Source organism: Podarcis gaigeae, assembly GCF_964106915.1.
Source record: "Podarcis gaigeae genome assembly, chromosome: 5".
NCBI lineage: Eukaryota > Metazoa > Chordata > Lepidosauria > Squamata > Lacertidae > Podarcis > Podarcis gaigeae.
This window is the reverse complement of record NC_139681.1, coordinates 2443023-2470035: the sequence shown is the minus strand read 5'-3', so window position 1 is coordinate 2470035 and position 27013 is coordinate 2443023. Positions and strand designations below refer to the sequence as shown.

Genomic DNA, 27013 nt, shown 5'->3' with positions numbered 1-27013 from the left:
AGAACAAGTCAGTCCATGATGCTCCCGTCTTCCACCAGCTGACTGTTCTGAAGACTCGCTCAGAATTTCAAACAGGAGGATTCTATTTGAAGAGAATGGATGAATGGAAGCAAAGAGCTTTCATAAACATTGCACAAATGAGGTGATAGACCAGAGTGGTAGAATTCTGGGATGTTCTGCTTCAAACTGCAGGGAACACATTTCTGAATGCACCTGTATATAAAGCACAAACACAAACTCCCAACAAGCTGAAAACTTGGCAGAGATATGTTAAACATTTCTCCCACAATAAGTTAGATGGCTACATGCAGGGACGGTTTTATGTAAGGATGCATAAGAAAAGCAAACCCCCTATTTGCAGTCCATTCTGCATAATTCTGTAGAACAGCTGTAAGTCTACCTCCCTAATGAGCCTGTGGGAAAGGAGTTGAATATAAAACCCCATTTTTTTCTGAATCAGCTGAAAGTTTACAACAGCTGATCTATTAGTACCCATCTGTAATGAACACTTGGAAGAATGAGTAATACATGCTGTATTTAAAATCAACACCTTGAAACAACAATAGCTAGCTTTGCTTATCCCTTAGCTAGAACAATTCTCACACAAAGCAGTTGTCATCACATCTAAAATATTGATGCTACTTTTGTTAATAAGGCACACCTGAGTCCCTCAAATTCTATCCCATACTATCAACATCAGGGGTCAGCAAACTTCAACAGGGGGCCGGTCCAGTGTCCCTCAGACCTTGTGGGGGCCCAGGCTATATTTTTTTGGGGGGGAAATCTGAACAAATTCCGCACAAATAACCCAGAGATGCATTTTAAATAGAAGCACACCTTCTACTCATGTAAAAACACGCTAATCCCCAGACCATCCATGGGCTGGACTTAGAAGGCGGTTGGGCTGAATCCGGCCCCCGGGCCTTAGTTTGCCTACCCATGCTCAACATTGTCACACAGGCCAGATGTGACATGACAGCTGGCTCAGTATGGCCTGCTGGACTCTTTCCCCAGGCCATGGCCCTTAACTGGCTTGACTCCCTGCTTTTCTTAGTGTTCTGTGGTTGCCAACAAAGGAGAGCATGCTATCTCTGCTTCAGCAGCACAGTCAAATTCCATAACTGGCTTCTTCAAGAGTGAAAACACTTTCTCTGCCAGTATGGAAGCCAAATGTGCTGGCAAAGTAAGGAGAATGTGCTCTGCTTCGTCAGGCTGACAAAGACGGGCACCTGATCCCCACTCGGTCACCCCACTGGTTGCAAAGAGGCGGAAGAGGCTTCCTCTGCAGGTACGGATGCCAATCAAGCTTGCAAGACAGGGACAAAGAGAGCACTGCTCCAGCAGCACAATATATCTGGCCAGTGGGGAAGAGAGCCCTCTATTCTTGGCCAACTCACCGGGTTTCTGTGCTGTGTGCTTTTTCAGGTGCAACACAGAAGCAGTGTGTGAGAGAGAAGGTGTCTGTGCCTGCGGGGGTTTGGTCCCACACACTTGGGGCCTGGCCACTTTCTACCCAATGGAATGTGGCCCCAGCAATAGGAATAAATTATATCACTATTGGCCCCACCCCATGCAGGAACAGTTGGTTTTCAATGCCTTGGTTAAACTTCACTAACAAGGGAGATAGATCCACCATACCTGTGAGGGTTTTTCACCACTTTTTAAAGTAAGTGTTTGTAGATCAAATTATTTTAAGCAATTTTCTTTGCAGCTATTTTGCCCGACTTTCTTAAAGAACTCATTTGTTTTGGTACAAAGTAATGGCCAGTATGCATATATGTTAAAAGAAGTAGCGCTTCTTTACCCTGGGAGCTTACAGTGAAGCGTAGGTAAGAAATAAGATAAAATAGTAGTAGCATGCACATCCACTTACTATTAAAGGTAAAGCGACCCCTGACCATTAAGTCCAGTCGCGGTTGCGGCGCTCATCTCGCTTTACTGGCCAAGGGAGCCAGCGTTTGTCCACAGACAGCTTCCGGGTCGTGTGGCCAGCATGACTAAGCCGCTTCTGGCGAACCAGAGCAGTGCATGGAAACGCCGTTTACCTTCCCACTGGAGTGGTACCTATTTATCTACTTGCACTTTGATGTGCTTTCGAACTGCTGGGTTGGCAGGAGCAGGAACAGAGCAACGGGAGCTCACCCCGTCAGGGGGATTTGAACCGCCGAATTTCTGATTGGCAAGCCCTAGGCTCTGTGGTTTAACCCACAGCACCACCCATGTCCTTTACTTACTATTACGCCCTGTCTAATCTGTACCACTTTAGACTGCATATAGGGTTCACGTTTAGAATTTCCTTCCTGCTACAACTAAAAATCTCTCCACATAGAAAACTAGCATGTCAGGAAGACAGTCTATAGCCTAATTTCATATGGAGGAGTATCTCAAATCAGAATGTTTATCTTTTGTAAACCACTCTGAGGTATTTTTTCAATCAAGCAGTGGATATATCTTATGAAATTAAATCAATATATCAATATATCAATGTATCTCACAGCAAGCTGGCTTAAGGTATGTAAAGCCAGCTGTGCAGCACTCACAGCTCCAGCATAAGAAGCCAACAATATTTTTGAAGGCACGTCCTCCAACATTTCTCCAATGAAAATAGGGACCTCTTTTTCTATTCTTATTATACTATTTATACCCCACCCATCTGACTGGGTTGCCCCAGCAACTCTGGATAACTTCCCACATACATAAAAACATAATAAAACATGAAACATTAAAAAGCTTCCCTATGCAGCGCTGCCTGTAGACGGCTCAGGGCTCAATACCCCCCCCCCCCAACACTTTGCTGATGAAAATAGGGACATCCTAAGGAAAGCGGGACATTCTAGAATCAGATCAGAAACCAGGATGGCTTCCGTAACTCTGGGACTGCCTCTGGAAAATAGAGACACTTGGAGTGTCTGAATGCTACTCCTGACTGCACAACTGGTAACTCAACAGGCTGAATGCAATCAATGTTTTCTGTCTGGGACTTCTGGGGAACTGCAAAGCACCTGACATTCTGCAATCCAAAACTTGCAATACAAGACTGCAAACTGTAGAAGCCTTGTCTTCCTCCACCCGCACTGATTCCCTTCTTTGGGCTATGGATGTCACCTTTTTCAGTCCTGTGCCCTTAAGCAGCAGCTTGTAATGCAGAAATGATGAGGATAAAGTTTCCCTAGTTACTTTATCCCTATACCAGGAAAACCTTCACCTATTAAATGTCTGCACGTCAGATTGCTGCTCAGGGTGCAGCAGCAAGATACTTAGATTCACTGCTACTACAGAAGCACATTTATTACAGAAGCAGAGCAGTTACAAAACCATCCACTTGATATGCATGCAGAGACACCTACTGGCTGATTTAGTGTTGTTGTTTTTCAAAATCCTGTGCAAACATTGCAAGACCCCTGCGGGATCAGGCCAAAGTTCCATCTAGTCCAGCTTTCTGTTTTCACAGTAACCAATGAGATGCCTGTGGGAAGCCGACAAGCTTGGGATTCCCAGCCTGGAAGGAAGCCTGCTCCAAGAGCAGAGGCAGAACATTACTGATAGCTCTGTCCTCCATGGCTTACGCCAGTCCCTTAAGAACATCTCCCTATAATCCTTTTAATGGAGCTTTGCGAGTAATTTGAATGATTGGAGAGTTGTTACCTCTGCATTTGTTTTAGATTTATCACCCTAAAAGCTTTCAAATAAATTTGCAGAAATTAATGCCATATCACTTTAACATTTCAAAATTAAAATATACCAGCTAAGAGCAAGAAAAAATGCTGCACCAGTAGCTAGTTAAGGCAGGCAGGCAGGCAGACTTTTCCAAAGGTACTTCCTTGTGACTAGGTGAGAGTTCCAAAAACCAGTTTTGGTGTTTGATTTAACTAATACCCTGCAGTATTAGTTAGTGGAAACTGCAAATCCGTGCTCCAGTAACTGACACCAAGTTGGAGGGGTTTATGCTTGTCTCATTAAAATGTACCTATGCATGAATTAATATTCAAAACAAAAAAAATTCCTTCCAGTAGCACCTTAAAGACCAACTAAGTCAGTTCTTGGTATGAGCTTTCGTGTGCATGCACACTTCTTCAGATACCACACGAAAGCTCATACCAAGAACTAACTTAGTTGGTCTTTAAAGTGCTACTGGAAGGAATTTTTTTGTTTTGACTATGGCAGACCAACACGGCTACCTATCTGTAACTGAATTAATATTGTAAGACTTGATTGTGTGAAATGCGTTGAGTTGTATTTTCTACATTAAATGCTTTGAGATGCCCATATGAATGGAAATGACCAACAAGTCATACTCTTTTCACTACCTCACACCTTTTTTCACTAAACATTTTGTACCATTTAGTACCATTCCAACCTTGAAATTATACTTGGTTCAGCTAGCATCCCATAATTACTTTATGCTGTCTCTTTTTAACCCTCGGAAGTTGAACCGAATCCATTCCGGAAGTCCGTTTGACTTCCAAAACATTCAGAAACCAAGTTACGGCTTCTGATTGGCTGCAGGAAGCCGCAGAAGCCGCATGGGCATTCGGGTTCCTATGAACGTTCACAAACCAGAACACTCACTTCCGGGTTTGTGGCGTTTGGGAGCCAAAATGTTCGAGTTGCAAGGCATTCAGCTTCCAAGCTACAACTGTATTCATTCAAGTGAAATGTTTTTATATTTGCTGGAAGCAGCCTAGAGTGGCTAGGGAAACCCAGCCAGATGGATGGGGTATAAATGTTGTTGTTGTTGTTGTTGTTGCTGCTGCTGCTGATAAGCTGTTTGGGGATTACTAGGTCAGTGAGGAACTTTTGTCATTGAACCACACCGTGTTTTGAGGTTCTAAAGCCACAGTCCCCAGCTCATTTGCTTAAACCTAAGTATGCTCCAATCATGTATCAGACAGATGAGGTTTTATTTTAAGAGTGAAGGGGGCACTGAATCAACCCCTCCTGCTGCAATTTACCTCCCTGCAGCCCCCCACCCCCAATTGAGCTATGTTCTTGTTCTGGAGCCCCATTGAAATGGGGTCCGTGGGAGCTCTAGCAACTGATTACAATGCTATAAGCCATGAGAAAGTTCAGTTCCCCTCAACCAAGCGTCCTGCTGGGTCTTCAGATCACCCTGACTTGACAAGTAGGTCTGCTGTGGCCATGTGTACTTTGAGCCTCAGTCACTCTCAGCCCTTCTGCCTCTTCCTTCTCCCAACTGAAAGTTTCCTTTTTTGATTTATGAGGCTAAATGACCTCACTGGGTGGAATTACAGCCCCCTTTCATCACATAGTGCTGTCTCTGTTATTCTTACTGTGTTCTATAGATTTACGATAGTTTTTAAGCCTGGCAGTGCATTATGAAATATGATGTTTAAAGAAAAAACCCAACAGGCCAAATGACGTTGATGTGGTGGAAGCTGAATATAATATAGTGGTTTAGCATTTCCCTTTCTTTCTAGGCTTCAATCACTAGTAGGCTTTAGCTGTTTTTGCCAGCTCTATCTGATAATCAGACACACAAGGATAAATCTCTAATCAAGCAAAAAGGGAAAGGGAAAGAGAGAGTTTTCAATGCTGCGTTTTCATTTTTTGCTCTACAGATAAAGTTTATAACCAGTGTGAGAGCCAGTGTGGTGTAGTGGTTAAGAGCAGTGGACTCGTAATCTGGTGAACTGGGTTCGCGTCTCCGCTCCTCCACCTGCAGCTGCTGGGTGACCTTGGGCCAGTCACACTTCTCTGAAGTCTCTCAGCCCCCCTCACCTCACAGAGTGTTTGTTGTGGGGGAGGAAGGGAAAGGAGAATGTTAGCCGCTTTGAGAGTCCTTAAAGGGAGTGAAAGGCGGGATATCAAATCCAAACTCTTCTTCATAAACCTTGAAAAAGCAGTTCTAGTGCAGAGTACTTCAGCACCCACCCAATGGCTACAATAGTTTATCTCCTTGTTTTATTCCTAAATAATTGCTACTGGAGTAGAGGTAGGGAGCCTATGGGCTCTCCACAAATCCCTGGCTTGGGCTAATAGGAGTCCAACAAGATCTGGAGGGTGGAAGATTGTTGCACTGGAGGGAACAAAGCGAAACTCCTCTCCCCTCATTTAATGGAAAATATTTTCACCAATTCACATATGAAGTTACATATGAAGAAATATAGGATCAGCATGCATAATAATTATACCGACAATGGATTTTAATGGATTTCTAATGAAGCTATTGGGAGTACATTAGCCAAGTGACCTACTTTACAGAGGCAGTCCTCTGTTTGAAGGTATCCTTTATCTGAATGGTTGCCCAGCCCAAGTCCAGTTTAAAGAACCATAAGAAGGGATAACAGGAGGCCCCTGGAATTGTCCATCCACACAGTTTGCTGCACCTGCTCAGCAGATGGAACAGGGCCAGGCACACAGGTCACCTAGTCACTGTCTTCTCTGATATGGTAAGATGTATTTCTTTCTAAATTATAGGAATTGTTTCCAAATTTGTATCTATACATATCAAACAGCATATACAACTTTATGCTATTCATTGTCTTCTTTTGGTGATGCATAAATGGCACCATAATTGGGAGTAAGCAGTTTCCCTAATAAAATCTATGCCAGAAGTGTATGCTCATCATAAAAGGTAAAGGTAAAGGTACCCCTGCCCGTACGGGCCAGTCTTGACAGACTCTGGGGTTGTGCGCCCATCTCACTTAAGAGGCCAGGGGCCAGCGCTGTCCGGAGACACTTCCGGGTCACGTGGCCAGAGTGACATCGCTGTTCTGGCGAGCCAGAGCCGCACACGGAAACGCCGTTTACCTTCCCGCTGGTAAGCGGTCCCTATTTATCTACTTGCACCTGGAGGTGCTTTCGAACTGCTAGGTTGGCAGGCGCTGGGACCGAGCAGCAGGAGCGCACCCCGCCGCAGGGATTCGAACCGCCGACCTTTCGATCGGCAAGTCCTAGGCGCTGAGGCTTTAACCCACAGCGCCACCTGCGTCCCTACATGCTCATCATAGAAGGGCAATAATTGTAATATACAGTTACTGACTTACATTTGCGTGCATGAAAGGGTTAACCTGAGCCTTGAGTTCAAGTTACCAGAGTGTGTGTAGTTTGGCAGGCTCACAGCAGCCCATGCTTCCTGGAGCAAGCAAAGAAGGAACCATGCGACTTGGCTCCCAACTCAGAAAATGCTGTAGGTGAACTGAATTACTCCAAAAGGGAGATTTTTATAGCCTGCATCTTTGCACAATCCTTTTTGTAAGGAAACCAAGTTCCTTTCTTTTAAAGTTGTTTAGAATCCCCCCCCCCTTGTTTTACTGCCTGCAGTTGGAGATCTGTTTGCAGTAAAATCTGGAATCTCTGTGAGTAAAACATTCACTTATTTGCAAAGCTAAGTGTCTGTGATTTATTCTAGTCTAAGTATTTTTGTGGGGAACATTTCTTTAAAGGTGGATGAGGGCAGATGCAAATCTAACCAAGTTTTAATGTGCTTAGAACAATCACCATTGTGCTTAGCTCCGCTACTGGACAGTAGGAATCTCTCTTCCAAGCTTCTCTCTCCAACAAGAAGGCATTAGGAATAAACAAGAAGCAGGAACAGGTGGCACTACTCTGAGAGAAGATGATGCAGCAGCTTCAGGATTTTAGGCACCACTAAAGGTGGCAGAGTTGGCTGCGCTAAAAGAATGGTAGCTGCAGCCAGCTACAGCTTTCTGGTTAAGTTACCTGGATTATGTGCATGCTCGTTTCATTCACACTTTACCATTTTGCATGGTATACCCTGAAAAATGCAGCATATGTGGAAAGGCTCTCAAAGGCAACCTTGAGAAATCACTTTTAAAAGTGACAGAAAGAGGAATAAGCTTTAAATCATGCATCTCTCTCCCAAAGTTGGCTGATCTGGGAATATGTAACAAGTCAATTACCAGGATTCCCCAACCTGTAAATTTGGTGATTATTTAGTTCTCATAATGTTCTCACCTTTGCAAAGAAACAGCATTAAATGTTGGTTGCAAAGCTCTGCTTACCACCTCAAAGATACAATTTGTTTGGAATTGATATTGGACTGCTCCACAGTTTTCCACTGTGGTCAACTTTTCAAGCTGACCTGGCCTAATGTGGGCTGACTTTGTGTCCCTGGTGCCAGACTTTCCCCCCTTCTGCTCATGCCGTGAGCCATCTGTTCAAATTACTGTTGAAAAAGTACCAATGTGAAATATTGCAGAGAGGATATTGTGAACAGGAAGCGGGTTTCCAGCAGGGTAATTTATGTACTTTAAAACTGAAAGGTATACTATCCTTGCTTTAACAGACATCAGTTGCTTGTTAAGCTAAAACTTACAGGTATTTTCTCCCTGAGGGGCAAACAGCATTGAGGACAATTTTGATCAGGAAAATGACATTGGTGGAAGGAGGTTTTTTAAAAAAGAATTTCCCTGCTTTTTCTAACAGCACCCCCCCCCCCCCGCTCCATTTATATTTGTTCTTAAAAGTCAGGAAATGTTAACCCATGGGCTCTGAGTAGGGAGTCCTTATCAAAATGTTGCTGGTGGTAATTACAGTATTAAGAAAAGGGCATTTTGCATATGCTCACAGTCACTTCTTGGTGCTTTTTATCTTCTATTGCTGAGACCCGGCACCAAATCCTAGGCCTTAAAAGGGTTTTGGGGAGCTTTTCAGCAAATGGAGAAACATCACAAGGGTCAATTTTTAAGGCACCAGTTGTCACCAACTCTGGATTTGGACTTCAGCCTCCCCATGCACTGAAGTGCCAGTGTGTGGTCATTTTATTACTTATTTACTTAAAATGTTTGTACCCCACCTTTTCCCATACATACAGTGTGTCTACACATGCAGGTATGTCTATACAGTGCAACTTTTAAATACGCCAGCTATGCAGTATATCCAACCCTGAAAGTGAATGCCCACTTAGAAAATCAAATAGTTTCTTTTTTTATGTAATAATATCTTACTTAGCTTGATTTAAAAAATATAAGCACCTTTCAGCAAAAAGCAATTAAGCCTGTCAACATAGCACCAAAGACACAATAGTTAAGTCATATAAACAAACCCTAGAAACCCACATTCATAAACGCAAGCCAAAGCATGCCCATCCACAATCAAAGCTCTCTGTACTTTTTTATGACGTATCTGCAGAGATGAGTGAAGGTAGCTGCATACACATGGTGAGGGCAACACCCTGGCTTTAAATCCCCACCAACCATGCCTTTGGCCATGAGATATTGGCCTGTATTCCAGACCTTCAAAAATAGGGCCACTTACCAGAAGAGAGTCACTTTCTGCGGAAAGCCATATAATGAGAACTGATACGTTGGTTCTCCTCTTATAGATGAGGAGTACTCATGTGACACAATAAACACGTTCAACCATGATTTACTGGTATGTGAACAAGCCTCAGGCTTGCTTCCCTCTCCTCCTCCAGTCCTAGACTTGTTAAATATGACAATCACAACAGGGGCAGAAAAGAAACAGGAAGAGGGCATTGGCTGGAGAAGCGGTAGGAAGTGAGAAGCAGAGTCGGCCACTCAGTAGCCCCACTAGGCCCTTTGCCTCAGAGGTGCAACAGGAAGGATAGAGGAGTCTCTTTGCCAACCACCACCATTTACCACACGAGGACCACAACTGCTGCTTTGTTGCTGCAGCAAAGGGAGCTCCTGTGGGACTCTCCAGGAGTGCCAAGGCCAGAATGGCATGCTCAGATGAAGGGTCCTTCCTCAGGAGAGGCATTCTGGGTGAGGTGGACTCCGAGGGGACCTGTGGTGCTGCTACTTTGCCATGGTAACTACTTTTGAAGTTTGAGTAGCAGACCATTAAACCTTAAAGTCAAGCGTCTGTTAAGCTTGTGGGATATGCCCCAGGGACAGAGTGACTGCAGAGAGGATTATAGAGTTATCATTATTTATGATGGAATCTGAGAATAAGTCATTGTTAGCTTCCAATGGTCACTGCTCAGATAGTCAAGAAAACCTCTCCTGGTAACATGTGAAAAATTTAAAACAAAGGGCTTGGTAACATAAATGCTGTTTGTTATTGTTCTGTTTTTTAAGAAGCTGCTCTTTTCCCCCTGCTCCCCCCTCCCAATTTCTTCATTCTTTTTCTGGCAATCTTTATAGAAAAAAATCTCTTCATGCATCTTTCCCTCTTGGCTGTTGTAAATGTTTCTGTCTTAACTTTATTCTCCTTTCCCTTTAAGATTTCGGCTGCAGAGCTGCTCATTTTCATGTCAGTCCTTTCTGGAGTCCCATTTGCAGCAGCTTTGATATCAGCTGCAAGCTTCTTGGTCTGCAGTAAGAGCTGTTTGACAGTGGAATTTGCTGCCAAGGAGTGTGGTGGAGTCTCCTTCTTTGGAGGTCTTTAAGCAGAGGCTTGACAACCATATGTCAGGAGTGCTCTGATGGTGTTTCCTGCTTGGCAGGGGGTTGGACTCGATGGCCCTTGTGGTCTCTTCCAACTCTAGGATTCTATGATTCTATGCTCTTAACTTTGCAGGCAAAGAGCCTTTTGTGAATGAATTAAACAGCATGAAATCTCAAATGCTGGAACCGGATAACACTCTGGGACAAAAAGCTCAGAAATGACATTTTCTAATGGAAAGAAAGAAGAATGGAACCAAGGTGCATCTCTAACACACATACACACAAGAATTTTAACTGGGGTTGTAGGGGAAGCCTATTGTGGAAGGATTTTGTGTTTTGGGGAGAGAGGAGTATTGGTATGTACGATACTTCCTCCTTACTTCCTCCTTGCACATCCTAAAGGGTTAAACCCTTGACTCTTATGCATTTTGGGTTTGCATTATTGTCTTGATTTTCTGTTTCTGCTTCAGGGATAAGTGCCTGCAGCTGAAGGTTGAGTGGCTGCCCACAGTAGTAAATCTGTAGGATTACCGGTAAATACCTATGCTGGTCCTGGTCTATTAGCTTACCTCCCCTGGCCAATGATGTAACATCCCTCACACCACCCCAGGAATGGTTTCTGGAACAGGTGTGAGGCTTCAACATAGGCCAGGTGCTTTATTCTGGCTAGTAGGAGTCTCTCCATTGTTGTCTCTGATAACTGAAGTGGGGATTATTTTATATTGCTTATGCTATGTTATACTGTTTGAAAACTGCTTCCATGGCTTTTTAGTCTGTGTTTAAGCCTGCTACTTAATAAAAGCACTGAATTTCTCTCCACTAGTGTTATTGTGATTGAATAAAAAATAACTATTGCATTTGGTATTGGGCAAAGAAAGCATTAGGATATTTTGTACTGTGTTCACTCAGAATGAAATGTAAGTAGGAGGCTGCATGCAGAATGCTGTATGACAGTGGTCAGCAACCTGTGGCCCATGGGCCGGGTGCGGCCCACGAAGACCATTTTACTGGCCCATGAGCCGCCCATGAACCCAGCCACCCTCTCGGCGAGTCCCCCGCATGCGGCGCTAAACAGGCACGGTGTGGGGACTCGCTGAATGGCACCGGAAATCGCTTCTGCGCAGGTGCGATTTTCAGCGTCTGGGCATGCACAGAAGCGATTTCTGGTGCCGCAGACATGTGCAGACGCGATTTCTGGCATCACGCTACGCCAGTCCGGCCCACAGATGATCTCCATGGGAGTGATCTGGCCCATGGCCGGTAAACCTTGCCGACCCCTGATGTATGATAATGAATATAATGATCTTAAGAAAAAATGTTGATATCATTCCAGTAAAGGATTTAGGCTTTAATCCTATACAGATTCATCTGAGGAGATGTACATAAGACTGCATTGTGAGTTTATTCATTATTTTATTTACATATTGGATTTATTGCTGCTAAATAACCAAAGTCCTCTGAGTGGCTTACCATCTTGATCACACTGGGAGAGAAAATTCCACAGCTTGGGTGTCATAATCAGAAATGTCCTCTCCCACTATACTTAATGTTAGGTGGCATAAAGAAAAGGATTAGATATGTTTAAGGAGGGTAGGTCTGTCAATGGCAGTTTGCCATGAAACCTAATTGGAACTTCTGTTTTGAGTCTACATACTTATGAAAGCAAGATATTTAGGACAACCAAGAGGGGAAGGCCATTACCGTAATACCTTGCCTGTGACTTTCTCACATGAACGCTGTGCTGATAGAACAAAGCAGTCCTTATATTTGGTGCAGACCATGTGCGTTGCAAAGTGTGGTTCTAGTAGGTTAGGGGTTCTGGAGTAGTTTGACAAAGAGCTATAGTTCACATGTATAAAATCCAGGGGTAATCAAAGACATATTGCTGCTGCATGAGGCAGACAAGATGACACCCTCACTCATACCAGGTACAAAATAAAATCACACTGGCAGTATTTTATTCAACACTGGTGATGGGGCTGTATCCTCCAATGTACCTCACAGCAAGCTAGCTTAGGGTAGGTAAAGCAGGCTGTGAAGCACACAAAGCTCTGTCTTACAACCCCTTGCCAATGCTTCTCAGCTGCTTCTTCTGGAGGTGCATGCCTCCCTCTGCCGAATGGTAGGGCTGGCCTCAGACAAAGCCCTAGGTTCAATATGGTACTTTTATATATGTTGGAAGCCACCCAGAGTGGCTGATGCAACTTAGTCTGAAGGGTGGGGTGTTATTATTATTATTATTATTTAATAGGATGTCCCTATTTTCATTGGAGAAATGTGATCTCTGTCTGAGACCCCTACCAGTCAGAGTAGATATTTGGCAGTTGTGGGGAGAGACAAAATGAGGTGGTAAGAAAGGGCAGCACTGATTTAGAAAGGGGAACATACACATTGTGCTAATGAATGCTTCCCTATTTGAAAAAAAATCCTCTAGTTCACATGTTAATGCCAATGTAGCTAATTTACACTTCCAAACCCAATATGTGAACAAAAAAAAGCTATTCCACAAAACATAGGCTTCTTTCAATTTTGAAGTTCTTCAGTCCAAAAATATGTACAAAAATATATCTATTAGAGGAAAGTATTCTACTTCTCTTTAAATCCCTAATGTTCCCTCACCTGAGCAGGAACTTCCAGAACTTCTCTTCAGCTGAAATTTGGGGGCAGTCATAAATTAGAACTGTTTGCGTGTGACATAAGAAAACAAACCTAGAAAGATTTGTATCCACCATTTTGCCAAATGTAACTTGCAGCCACTAGGTGGCAAATGCTCCCTTCTTTCTTAATTAAAAATTGCTGATTGTATACTGTACTCCTGTTACAGAATTGCAGGATAGTAACTTCTGTGGAGGCAAGAGCAGATGTTTGGCTCATTCTTCCCCAAGGCAGAAGATTATCCATGGGAAAGCAGATCCAACTGTCTTATCTATGTGTTTTTTTTACCCAGAGAAAGACAAGTTTAAAACATAGCAGGACTTGCATATACTTTGTCTAGACAGCTGCAGCAGTTGCTGTTCTTGCCCCCCCCCAGCCCACCCTGCATTATTCTACTGCAGCCTTATTTCAGTCTGTGGCGCTGAGCTACCCAGGATGGTGTGAGTGATGTGGGACTCAGTAACAGGAAAACAGCAAGGCAGCCCTTTTCCCTGGGTGGGCAATCAGAAATGGAAGAATTAATATATTGACAGGATGTTGACAATCTGGTGGGCAGAGGGGAGCAAAGATAAGAAGAGTGGTTTTCAGTGTTGCTTCCAATGCTTTTCTCAAGATGTTAGTGGAGGGTGACATAGCTGTTAGTTTATTTTTCATATTTAATATGATAAAATAGTAGTTCTAAGAACAGTAGTGCAGAATAGCACAAGGGACATCAGGCAAAAAAAGCGTGGTGTCCCCTGCGGTCACCTTGCTACTGGCTGACCTCTGCCTCTGGAAGCCCTGAGTGGCTGGAGGGGAGGCTGGTGGGTGGCCGTTTGGAACTGACCTCAGTTACATTACTCTACAGTTTACTCACATTTAAGCAGGCAGAGAACCCTTCCGGTTGGAATAAAGTGTACAATACATTAGTCGGATGAAAGTGCCTCAGGTTTATCATTCATATAATCCACATATTATATCTGAAACCTGAAAAAGACTGTGGAAGTGAATTTACTTTTGACTGACTATAGTATTTGCATATAAAGTGTCTGCATGGAATAAAGGTTTTTGCAAAAGTTGTTTATGTAATGGAATTTCTTCAGTTAAACAAGAATAACTTAGGTTTATGTTTATACAAGAACTCTATTATTATTAAATTTGTATACTATTCACAACATACAACTGGCAGCATTGGGATTTTTAACATTTAGTCAATTGAAGTGTTGGTATAGTGACTCCTTAAAGAACAGGTTGTTTACCTGTGAGTGCAAACATATATATGGGTATTTTAAAATGTACTAACCCGAAGCTCAAGGAATAATATTAAGTATAGCCAGAGATTAAATAAATCATATTCAAGTTCAACTGCTCACATTTAACATTATTACCTCATTCATGTCTCCGATGTCTTTAGCTTTCAGTACAACAATTATTCCTTCATTTAGATGTTAAAAATTGCAGTGCAAAGCAAGATAATTTAAAATTTTGAATTGTAGAAATAAAAGTGGTTTAATGCTGAAATGGCTCAGCAGGTAGGAGACATGTAATTTAAAATTTTAGCACTTGGTTTTAAGTTTCACTAGTGACTTGGAAAAAATAATCAGAACCATCTGATCAGGCCTTTCTCACACAACCTGCTTTAAAAACAACAACACCGCAATAGTTGTCATTCTTACTTCAGAGGTGCATTCAGTAGCAATGAGCAATAGTCCTTTTACTTGACACCATGTCAAGTTTAAGCAATACATTTACATATTATTGAGTATTACTCCAGTTGCTTTCAAAGGCATGGTAAGAAAACAGTCCCTACGTTTTCCTCTAGAGTCCATACTTTCATTATTTACACAATCCTATTGCACTTTAATTATTGATGTAGATTTTGGATTAAGGAATATAATGTAAACAAATAGCAGCTAATATTCTTTACACTGGAAGAATCCTCTTTGGAAAAGGACCTGGAGCTCCCCAAGGCAAATGCTAGGGAGCAGCAGGCCTTGTCCCTGGACAACCAGGCAGTGAGGGTTCAGACATCATGGCGCCCCAATCACCTTCTCAAAACACAAAGGGTCCCTGTGCAGAATCAGAGAAGTCATGGAGTCCAGCAGATCACAGGTGCCTAAAGGTACAGGCTTAGTCAGCTGCCAAGCATCCTGTTGCCTGCCTGAGGGACAAAGACTCTTCACAAGTAAGGAGCGACTCATGAGTAAAGTACTACTCTTGAGGAGTAGGCCAACTCCTCAGGCAGGCTACACAACCTGCTACTTGCAAAAGGTAATGTTTGCGTGCAATGTTTGCGTGCATTGTATATGAAACTTAGTTGAGGTTTGAATTCATAGAATGTATGTTTTGCTGTGGTCTAAACAACAGAGCCTAGGGCTTTCCGATCGGAATAATAATAATAATAATAATAATAATAATAATAATAATAATAATTTATTATTTGTACCCTGCCCATCTGGCTGGGCTTCCCCAGCCACTCTGGGTGGTCCCCCCAAAAAATAAAATAAAATACTCTAATACATCAAACATTAAAAGCTTCCCTAAACAGGGCTGCCTTCAGATGTCTTCTAAAAGTCTGGTAGTTGTTGTTCTCTTTGACATCTGGTGGGAGGGCGTTCCACAGGGAGGGCGCCACTACCGAGAAGGCCCTCTGCCTGGTTCCCTGTAACTTGGCTTCTTGCAGTGAGGGAACCGCCAGAAGGCCCTCGGTGCTGGACCTCAGTGTCCGGGTAGAACGATGGGGGTGGAGACGCTCCTTCAAGTATACAGGACCGAGGCCATTTAGGGCTTTAAAGGTGAGCACCAATACTTTGAATTGTGCTCGGAAATGTACTGGGAGCCAATGTAGGTCTTTTAAGACCGGTGTTATGTGGTCTCGGTGGCTGCTCCCAGTCACCAGTCTAGCTGACGCATTCTGGATTAGTTGTAGTTTTCGGGTCACCTTCAAAGGTAGCCCCACATAGAGCGCATTGCAGTAGTCCAAGCGGGAGATAACCAGAACATGCACCACTCTAGCGAGGCAGTCCACAGGCAGATAGGGTCTCAGCCTGCGTACCAAATGGAGCTGGTAAACAGCTGCCCTGGACACAGATTTGACCTGTGCCTCCATGGACAGCTGCGAGTCCAAAATGACTGCCAGGTTCTGCACCTGGTCCTTCAGGGGCACAGTTACCCCATTCAGGACCAGGGAATCCTCCACACCTGCCCGCCTCCTGTCCCCCAAGAACAGTACTTCTGTCTTGTCAGGATTCAACCTCAATCCATTAGCCGCCACCCATCCTCCAACCGCCTCCAGGCACTCACATAGGACCTTCACCACCTTCACTGGTTCTGATTTGAAAGAGAGGTAGAGCTGGGTATCATCTGCATACTGATGAACACCCAGCCCAAGCCTCCTGATGATCTCTCCCAGTGGCTGCATGTAAATGTTGAAAAGCATGGGGGAGAGGACAGAACCCTGAGGCACCCCACAAGTGAGAGCCCAGGGGTCTGAACACTCATCCCCCACCACCACTTTCTGAGCACAGCCCAGGAGGAAGGAGCGGAACCACTGTATGGCAGTGCCCCCAGCTCCCAGCCCCTCAAGACGGTCCAGAAGGATGTTATGGGCGATGGTATCAAACGCCGCTGAGAGATCCAGCAGAACTAGGAAACAGCTCTCACCTTTGTCCCTAGCCCGCCGGAGATCATCAACCAGTGCGACCAAGGCAGTTTCAGTCCCATGATGAGGCCTGAATCCCGACTGGAAGGGATCCAAATGGTCCGCTTCTTCCAGGCATGCCTGGAGTTGTTCGGCAACCACTCGCTCAATCACCTTGCCCAAGAATGGAAGATTTGAGACTGGGCGATAGTTGGCCATCGTGGCAGCATCTAAATATGGTTTTTAAAGAAGCGGTTTAATAATCGCTTCTTTCAGTGGGTCTGGGAAGGCTCCCTCACAGAGAGAAGCATTCACCACCCCACGAAGCCCATCACCCAGTCCTTCCTGGCTAGCTTTTATAAGCCAGGATGGGCAAGGATCAAGGAGACAAGTGAGGAAGGTCAGCAGTTCAAAACAACCCAGACAACCCTGGGAAGGTCAGCGATTCAAATCCCCGCGACGGGGAGAGCTCCCGTTGCTCGGTCCCTGCTCCTGCCCACCTAGCAGTTCGAAAGCACCTCAAAGTGCAAGTAGATAAATAGGTACCGCTCTGGCGGGAAGGTTTACGGTGTTTCCGTGCGCTGCTCTGAAGCAGCTTAGTGATGCTGGGCATGTCTGTGGACAAACACCGGCTCCCACGGCCTATAGAGCGAGATGAGCGCACAACCCCAGAGTCATCTGCGACTGGACCGAACGGTCAGGGGTACCTTTATCTTTACCTTTATGTTTTGCAGAGAATTACAGCAAGTGCCCCAAAGGTGCTTTTACAGCTAAAGCTACCTAAAGAGGATGGAGTCTTTGTTTCAGTGTTTATGTTAATTGATGACTCAGCCCTAGAAGTCTCAGTCTCTCTCAGAAGCTGCCAGCACATTGAAGAAGAAGCTTGATCACCTGAATCTCTCTCTGGGATCAGAGGGAGGCTAGTAGTTCTTGTATATTAGCAAGTAAGATCTTAAACAAAACTGGACCTCATTGCTAGTTGTTGAAGAGCAATGTGTTGATTTGTATTTACAGCACTTTTTGGTCACAAGTTTAAGTACAGTTTGCAGTAAAACCCTGGGATTCTTTCTTGATGTGGGGGGCTTATTGATTTGTACTCTGCACAAGGTCCAGATCAGGGCATTCCTCTCACACTGCTGTGCTCTGGGTGGGACTCCGAAAGCTGGGAGGTTAAAGTTTTCAGTTGCTGGAGCCAATATCTGTACACCAGCTCCCTGCTGAGCCTGGTGAACTTAGCATGTTTCTGAACCTTGCTCTTGTGTTTTGACTTTCAGCCGCTACCAGACCTTGCTTTTTGTATTAACCCCGTGAGTAGACTTGGAACTGCTGCATTTGACTGTGAGGGGCACATTTCAGGTGTCCGTAGCATCTTTCCTACCCCTCTAATGCATGCTACTCCTTTTCAACAGCCTTCTTAAGGAGGAGAGCTAGGATTGTCAGTGTGTTAAATACTAACTTCAGAACAACTTAACTGGAAAAAAGATCCTTATAAGGCTACACTGCCCTTGAATGATCAAATGCTGACTACTTTCGTTCATCATGTAGCAGTACCCCATAAATTGCAAATGGGGAAAATTTAACTGCCTTAAATTCTATTCGTGTACAGTGGTACCTCGGGTTACATACGCTTCAGGTTGCATACGCTTCAGGTTACAGACTCTGCTAACCCAGAAATAGTGCTTCAGGTTAAGAACTTTGCTTCAGGATGAGAACAGAAATCATGCAGCAGCGGCGCAGCGGCAGCACTGGGAGGCCCCATTAGCTAAAGTGGTGCTTCAGGTTAAGAACAGTTTCAGGTTAAGTACGGACCTCTGGAACGAATTAAGTACTTAACCCGAGGTACCACTGTAGTACAAATCTTATTTTTCTTGGTGAGGGGGAAACTTCAGCATCAGCCCTCTAAACAGGCAACTCACATTAGTTGGAATTTTACTACAAAAAGTTAAAAATGCACACCAAGCAGACATTCTTTTGCATATGGTTTGGTATGAGTTTGAAAAATGTGTTCCAGTGATTTTAAAATCCCCCACATAACAACATTAATCCTTTCATCAAAGAGTTCCTGCTTCTGAATGTGGTTAAAACTGTGTCAGTATCGAGAGGATTATTAAGTACACCCAACCTACTTTGCAAATGTTTAAATTGCCAGTCTGTATTAGGATGAGTGTTGTATAGTAACCACAAGTAAAATATTAACAGCTCAAACTTGTAAACACATCCTGACTTTTGTATCCTTTGACAAGAACCGTTATTGAAGTAGAGCATATTTTTATTCTTAAAAATGGTATCCTATTTTTCCATCTCAACTGATGCTGAAGTTAAAAAGCAATCCCAACTTCACTGCTTCTAAATTTAGGCAGCTCTGCAATGTAATTTGAACCATTTGTTTATGTCCTGATCCACCTAAGGTGATTGTTAGGCGAGTGGTCGCAGATTCCATGTTTTGATTGGGAATCTGTATTATAATTAGATTAGAAAGCAACACAATTAGAACTGGTTTAAGCTGAACCCTCAGCTGCTTCTTATTGATCTCAGCCCTTTCGTGGTGTGATAACAACTATACAGTTCAAAGTACATCACCAAAGCGCAGCCGCACTCTCTCTCTTACATTTCTATCCTACCTTTCCTCCAAAGAGCTCAAGGTGAGATAAATTGTTCTCCTTTATTTGTATCATTACAACAACCCTTTAAGGTAGGATAGGCTGAGAGACTATGACTAGCCCAAGATCACACAGTGACCTTGATGGCTGAGCAAGGATTTGAACCCTGTTCTCTCAAGTCCTGGTCCCCAGCATCCTAGCAACAATGCCACACTGGCTCTCAGTGGGTAAATAAGGGCCAGAAGACCAGTTATGTGGTGCCTCTCTCCCCTAGGGTTGCAATTCCGTGGGTACAGTTTGCTAGAAAGGACACTGGGTGATTGAATGGAGCTAAGTGAACAACCGTTCCTCGCTTTGCTGTTTTCTATCTCCTCCCTCTAAACTTAACTAATAAAGGAACTGCATGTTTTGATGATCACTGCATATTTGGTTCTGGCCATGTCCAGGTTCTGGTGTTATTTTTGCAAATCATATAATTGGATCTGGTTCTGTCAGTGCTGGTCTCTTGGCTGAAAGTAGAGGGGAATGAACCCAGCTCCCTTTCCCACATCAAACAGGTAATGATGTCTTTCACAGGCAGCCAATCTTCATGAGTAGATATCCAGATAAAGTACATCATAGCTGGAATGAGACCATCATGGTTAAAACCTTGTACTGTACAAAATACATTCTAGTGTTCCAGTATTAAGTTGCCATGCCTTACAGGTATTCATATGCTTAAAATCAGATATCTGGTTTGATTAGAAGTTGGCACATCATAATGTTAAGCTCATAATTATCCTAGAGTTTGCACTGAATATACATTGCCAAATATTTCTACTAGCAATAGGGCATGCAATTTCAGTGGTGCCTGTGCGAGGCCCAAATTCAGCAGCCTTCTCACCTTCTGTTCTGCTCAACTCAGAGCAACATAGTGGCGCCCCCTCCCCCACCTGCTTGGTGCCCAGTGGGGGGAGACTGGTAGGACTGGTTGCAGAGTGAAGTGCTTCTGTTCAGAATACTCCATTCTATCCCTGCATCAGGAAGAGAGTATAGAGTTCTGCTCACTTCATCTCAAAAAAGATATTGTGGAACTGGAAAATATTTAGAAAAGGACAAACAAAATGATCATGGAGATGGAGCAACTCCCCTATGAGGCAAGGTTACAACATCTGAGGCTTTTTGCTTAGAGAAATAGTGAGTAAGAGGCAACAGGATAGAAATTTACAAAAGTTGTGCATGGCATGGAGAAAGGGGATAGGGAAAAGTCCGTCTCCCCAGAACCCTCAACCTCGTGGTGGACATCCAGTGAAGCTGAATGTTGGAAGATTCAGGACAGATAAAATAAAGTCCTTCTTCATGAAATTCAGTGATATCCCCCAACTTGGGAAGCTTTAAAAGAGGATTAGACAAATCCATGTCGCAAAAGGCTGTGTTCTGCCTCCGCTGTCTGAATACCAGTTCCTGGGAATGGCAGGAGGGGAGAATGCATTTGTGGCCACATCCTGCTTGCAGGTTCCCCATTGTGGCATCTGGTAGCAGCATCTCTTGCCACTTGGCTGCATTTTTCACCATAGATAAAATCCTGTGAAAAGACTAAAATTGGTAAACAGTACAAAACTTATTGCAGTTGCAGCGGAACTCTGGCTGCAATATACTATTATCAAAATAATAATTTCAGAAAATAAGACAATTTCCTAAGTTTTATACTGTTACTGAGCATTAGTGCTATAACACCATATTTAGGTGCAGTGATACCAGAGCTAATACATCCTGGATATCCAATTACAATAAACTGCAGTGAAAACATATGAATTGCCTTGGTGGTTGAATCCAAGACCCATACGGCGCAGTACTCACCTTTTGGAAGTTTGCAGCCAGGACGCAAAGATCGCTCACTCTTTTGTACAATATCATCTCAATGGAGGCCTCTACTTGCTGCTACAATTTTTCTTTCAATCAGCACCGCAACCTAGAAAGAAAATTGCCGCTTCTTGCTCTTCCTCACAACTCACTTCCTCAGGAGGTGATCAGGCAGCAATTGTCAGGAGAAGGAGCAAGGTCAGAAGGCTGGCATTAGTGGCGAGACCCCTACTGAGCTGTTGGCTGTGGCAGGCACCTAAGAAGGCCAACACTTGCTCAGAAACAGACTAACTCCCATCCAGGTACTAATCAGGCCTGACCCTCCTTAGCTTCCGAGATCAGACAAGATTGGGCATGTTCGGGGTAGGACCATTTCCCCAAAACAAACTAAAGAAAATCCCCACAACACTGAACAGGTCCACACAGTTACAACCCCCCTGGCCTATCACCCACTATTCCATCACATGGTGCAAAATCTCCAGATAAAAACCTGGCAAGCCAAAGGCCTACACTGCCTAAAAGACTTCTACAAAAAGAAATCCATACCAACACAAGAAATACAAGACAAACTAGGGGACACCCAAACACCTTGGCTAACACACCATCAACTACATGCCTTCTTAAACAATCCAGCAGTAAAATCAGCAGCCACTAGGCCAGGGGTCAGCAAGTTTACCGGACAATGGACCAATGGATCTGTCAGAGGGTGGGCCGGGGCGTGTGCGCATGTACGCTCTTCCAGGTCGGAGGAGCATGCGTGCACACATGCTATTTCCGGCACTCCTCCGACCTGGATGTGTGCCAGAAATAGTGTGTGTGCATGCGCACAGGAGCTTCTTTGTCCTGCATGGGTGCACACATGCTATTTCCGGCATACATCCGGGTCGGAGGAGCACCCATGCACATGCGCACAGGCACCATCACCCTGGAAGTCGGTCCTCGCACCGTGCCACGCTACACCACACTGGTAAGAATGAGTGTAAGGGGTCACCATGGGCTGGATAGACGAGCCCTGTGGGCCGCTACTGGCCCATGGGTCTTAGGTTGACAACCCCTGCAGTAGGCCCTTGTTGTTGTTTAGTCGTTTAGTCGTGTCCGACTCTTTGTGACCCCATGGACCAGAGCACGCCAGGCACTCCTGTCTTCCACTGCCTCCCGCAGTTTGGTCAAACTCATGCTGGTAGCTTCGAGAACACTGTCCAACCATCTCGTCCTCTGTCGTCCCCTTCTCCTTGTGCCCTCCATCTTTCCCAACATCAGGGTCTTTTCCAGGGAATCTTCTCTTCTCATGAGGTGGCCAAAGTCTTGGAGTCTCAGCTTCACGATCTGTCCTTCCAGTGAGCACTCAGGGCTGATTTCCTTAACAATGGATACTGTAATGGTTCTAGGGGTTGCTCGTGCGTAAGCCGGTGCAAACACCTGGCTGGGTTGCCTAAGTGAACCTTTTCTGTCCGGACAGCCACTCACCCATGGCTGTCTCAATCGCTGGCAGAATCCGTCAGTGGGCGTTTCTTAAACTTCTTTCAGCAAAGAAGCTCTTTGGCGCCTAGTCTCCTCCTACTCTCTCTGCGTGAAAGCCTTCTGTGCAAGCAGGGCATAGGCAGCGGAGGACCCCTAATCTCCCGGCAAGGAGTCATGGGACCGCCTCGCCTCTTCCCCCATCTGCCCCCCTTCTCCACTGGTGCTAACCTGATTCTCTTCCCCAGAAGATGGGCTGCCTCTCCCAATCCCGGGACGCTCTCTGGAATCCCTCTGGATTTTGCCCTCTCCCTCTGGCACTGATGGCAGTTCCCTGACAGATACGTTTGATCTTCTTGCAGTCCATGGGACTCTCAAGAGTCTCCTCCAGCACCATAATTCAAAAGCATCAATTCTTCGGCGATCAGCCTTCTTTATGGTCCAGCTCTCACCTTGACCACCTTCCAAAACCTTCTCCAGAAGGAATGGTATCCACAATATACAAAATACTGCTCCAAAATCCCACAACTCCCCTTGATGCACTCAAAAAACAATGAGAAGTCGTCTATGAAATAAACCCTACTCAATACGCTAAAATATGATCTAAATATCTGTTTAGACAGATCAGCAAACTTTTTCAGCAGGGGGCTAGTCCACTGTCCCTCAGACCTTGTGGGGGGCCGGACTATATTTGGGGGGGGAATGAATAAATTCCTATGCCCCACAAATAACCCAGAGATGCATTTTAAATAAAAGGACACATTCTGCTCATGTAAAAACACGCTGATTCCCAGACCATCTGCAGGCCAGATTTAGAAGGCGATTGGACCGGATTTGGCCCCCGAGCCTTAGTCTGCCTACCCATGGTTTAGACCCATCTCATCCAAAAAAAGGGGGGAAGTTACTCTGAAACTTACTTACAGATGGTACCAAATACCGCTGGCACTGATACACCCAGGAACCTCACCAAAATGCTGGAGAGGCTTTGCCGCTACAGGCCCATACCTCCACATGTGGTGGCAATGCCCCCAAATCCAACCCTTTTGGACATCAGTCCTACAGGAAACACACAGAATAACTAAGCAGTTATTAGAAGTCACCTCAGAACTCGCCCTGCTGAACATCTTCCAAGATAATAATTTCCACTCACACTATAAAGAGCTCATAAGCCACCTACTCTCAGCATCTAGAAGCATCCTAGCCAGACCCTGGAGAGACCTGTCAGATGTGAACATGGACTACTGATACTAAATCGTATGGGAAACAGCTTTACTAGAAAAGCTAACCAACAGACTGAACCTGACATAGGGACAAATATAAGAGGTTGCCTTCACCTCAGTATGGCTCCCCTTTATCAACTCAATGGGACTACAACAAGAACCCATTGACAGCATATGAATCAATATAGCTTACTTGACCCCCCCCCACCCACTGCAAACCTCACCACATCCAACAACAGACAACCAACCACACACCCCTGCCTCCCATCCCTCTCACCACCAAGAAATGCAAAAAGCGGATAGAAAGAGAACCTACCTAGTTGACGCTGACACAAAACCCTCACATATACATTATATAAAATAATATGTTTGACCACCCCACCCCTCCTCTCCCCCTTTCTTCTTCCCCAACCCCATGCTGAATACAAAACTAATGTCTCGTATCAAATGTAACTGATTTGTAGAAAAGACTTTACAACCTGAAAAAGAGACAATGCACATACTTTTGTAAACCAAGAAAACCTTATATATATATTTTTAAAAGAAATAAACAGACTAACTCTGAACATGGAGGTTCGACTTAGCTGTCATAGCTACAGCCAGCAATAAAACTAACTGGTTGCTTCAAAACTAGCAATAAAAAGTCATTGGTTGAGGCATGCTCTTATTACAAAATTCATATATTACAACATATATTTCTAGATCTGTGTTTATGAAACTGCATTATGAAAGGCAATCTTATTATGTTATATTCACATAACATTCCTATTTATATATGCTTTTATCAGTTTAAATATAGTTTACATTGGGCTTCTTTCATTTTAGTTCCCTAATAGGTGTTAAATTGGTGCTCAATAAACCACCATTTCTATTATTGAATCCATTTCTAAGGGTGTGCATAACTCTTAGGTACAACTATCTTGGCATGGTGGTCAGAAGCAATCAAAACAAAGAGATTAAGGTCATTAATGATATTCATTTGTGGAACACTGATACAATCAAATGCAGAAATTTAAAAGCAATAATGTTCATGCCTATACCATCTGTTTCCTCCATTTTCTGAAAGTCATCAAATCGGGCAAGCAAGGTGTCCCCAAGATGTTTTATTCACAGTACCACAGAGATCAAATCCATCCAGGAATATTATAATGTATCTCCCTAAATGACCTTAATTTCATTGCCAGAGTTTGTTGTTTGTATCATGAAATTTCACTGTGGAGAGCAGGATTATCTTATTCTTGTTTCCCATCCTACACAATGTGGACTGGCCTCGTTGGTCCTATGGGGACCCCTCCCCCTCCAGGTAGTACATTGTAACAACAATTAATCACTTGCCCAAGGAACATGAGATTATATTTTGGAACGACTAGTTTCAAAAGAGGAAACTAGTACCGAAAGAGGAAATCTTTGGTTCCAGCTGCTTAAGAGGGTGGAGTAGAAAGCAGTGCCCATGAGGAAGTCTTGCAGGTCCTACATTAGGGAAGAGGCAGGTGTAACTAATCTTTTGGTTTCAATAAACTAATGAAATTCTTAATGACCTGTGGGCAGCTCAAATCAATATACAGATCAAGTGTTGCCTTGCATATTAATTTTCAAGTCTTCTGTATGATGTACCAGCGTTTTGTATCTGTAGAATGGATATGCAAATCTGGACAGCTTCCAACAAATATAAAAGCACAATAAAACAACAAAATTAAAAACAAAATTAAAAACTATGCAGGGCTGCATTCTAAAAGTTGATTTATCGCCTTCTGATGGGAGGGTATTCCACTACCAAGAAGACCCTCTGTCTTGTTCCCTGTAACTTCACTTATCACGGTGGGGGAACCGCCAGGAGGCCCTTGGAGTTGGACCTCAGGCTGAATGATGGGGGTGCAATGCAGCAGCTCGGACTAGAGGACCCTTGGCGTCCCTTCCAACTCTGCAATTCTGTGATTCTCTCATTAAATTAAGCCTGTTGTTGCATCCATTTTCACATTACAAATGTGTACATTTCTTATTCATGACCACAGACATTTAAGTATGAAAATGTAATATGTAAAACATTCCAAGAATACAAATGTTACTGAATTAGAAAATAAAAGTACATGCATTAGCATTACTCCATGTGTAATTGAACCTTATCAAGGACATTAGCGAGCTCTCCAAAATTACATCTATGTAAAACTCTCCATGTGGTTTATCAAGCAGGAATTTATGTGCTATTTCCATTGGCTGAACTCTTTTTTTTAATAAAAAATTTATTAAAGTTTTAACAAATTTTTATCATAACAAAACAAAACAACACAATAACAAACAAAACACAATATAAAACATAAAAGACAAAAAAACACATATAAGTTCTTAAACATCAATTGGCCAACTATGCCCAGGAGAAAGGCCTCTGGTTTCTTAGGGAAAGTGTACCTAAGTACCTTTTTGAGTTCATTATAGATCATTTCCCAGAAAGCCTTAATCCTTGGGCACACCCACCAAAGGTGATAGAATGTTCCTTCAATTTCCAACATTTATTGTCTGGCAAGTGGTAAACTTTTGCAAGCTTGACTGGGGTCATGTACCACCTGTAAATCATTTTCATAATATTTTCTCTTAGGGCATTACATGCCGTAAATTTCTTCCCGGTGGTCCACAACTTTTCCCAGTCAGCAAACATAATATTATGACCAATATCCTGTGCCCACTTGGGTAGAACAGTTCAATCTCTAGTTTTGATTTTTCCACCTGGAAGCCAATTTTCCTGTCCATTTTAAAAACTTCCATTATTTGATAATAGTGAAGCCAATCTCTCACTTTCCCTTTTAATTTCTCAAAGCTTTGCAATTTCAATCTGTCCCCTTCTTGTTCCAAAATTTCCCAATATCTCGGCCATTTAGCCTCCATATTAATTTGGCTGAACTCTTACCAATTTGTCATGTTTGCTTTCTGAAAAATAGAAGAGTTTGTTTGCAATAATTGTCATCACAAATGGTCTGCAGCAAAGAAGGAAGTCCAGCTCAGCAACTGTGACTAAGTGTTTTTTGTTAACTTTACTCACACTTTAATAATAGAGGTGGATCTTTTCTATGCAAATGTTTTATTGATGCTTACTGGATGAGTAATCTCTACATTGCTTGCTGTATTAAAAAAACAACTGGTTGAGAATTCTCATCAATCAGTTGGGGGAGGGGGGAGGGCTCCCCCTGCTCCCGTTGATCAGTTTTATTCCCTCTTTTTTTATGATGGTCAGAGATGCTGTGGCAATGGCTTTACATACTGTCCTGACTCATTTGGAGAAGCAAGGGAACT

The 27013-nt window shown here is 43.7% G+C and overlaps 2 long non-coding RNA genes across 2 annotated transcripts; one reads left to right on the top strand and one right to left on the bottom strand.

Annotated features, from left to right (window-relative positions):
* Positions 1 to 4195: 4195 nt before the first annotated feature.
* On the top strand, positions 4196 to 10258 carry LOC310844671. Its single transcript, XR_014564231.1, has 4 exons — positions 4196 to 5607; positions 5865 to 6595; positions 6975 to 7319; positions 10172 to 10258. It is a non-coding gene; the product is annotated as an uncharacterized lncRNA (long non-coding RNA).
* Positions 10259 to 20347: 10089 nt separating this feature from the next.
* On the bottom strand, positions 20348 to 21684 carry LOC310845286. Its single transcript, XR_014564615.1, has 3 exons — positions 21335 to 21684; positions 21048 to 21257; positions 20348 to 20772 (listed from the first exon to the last, which is right to left on the bottom strand). It is a non-coding gene; the product is annotated as an uncharacterized lncRNA (long non-coding RNA).
* Between the last annotated feature and the right edge of the window lie 5329 nt (positions 21685 to 27013).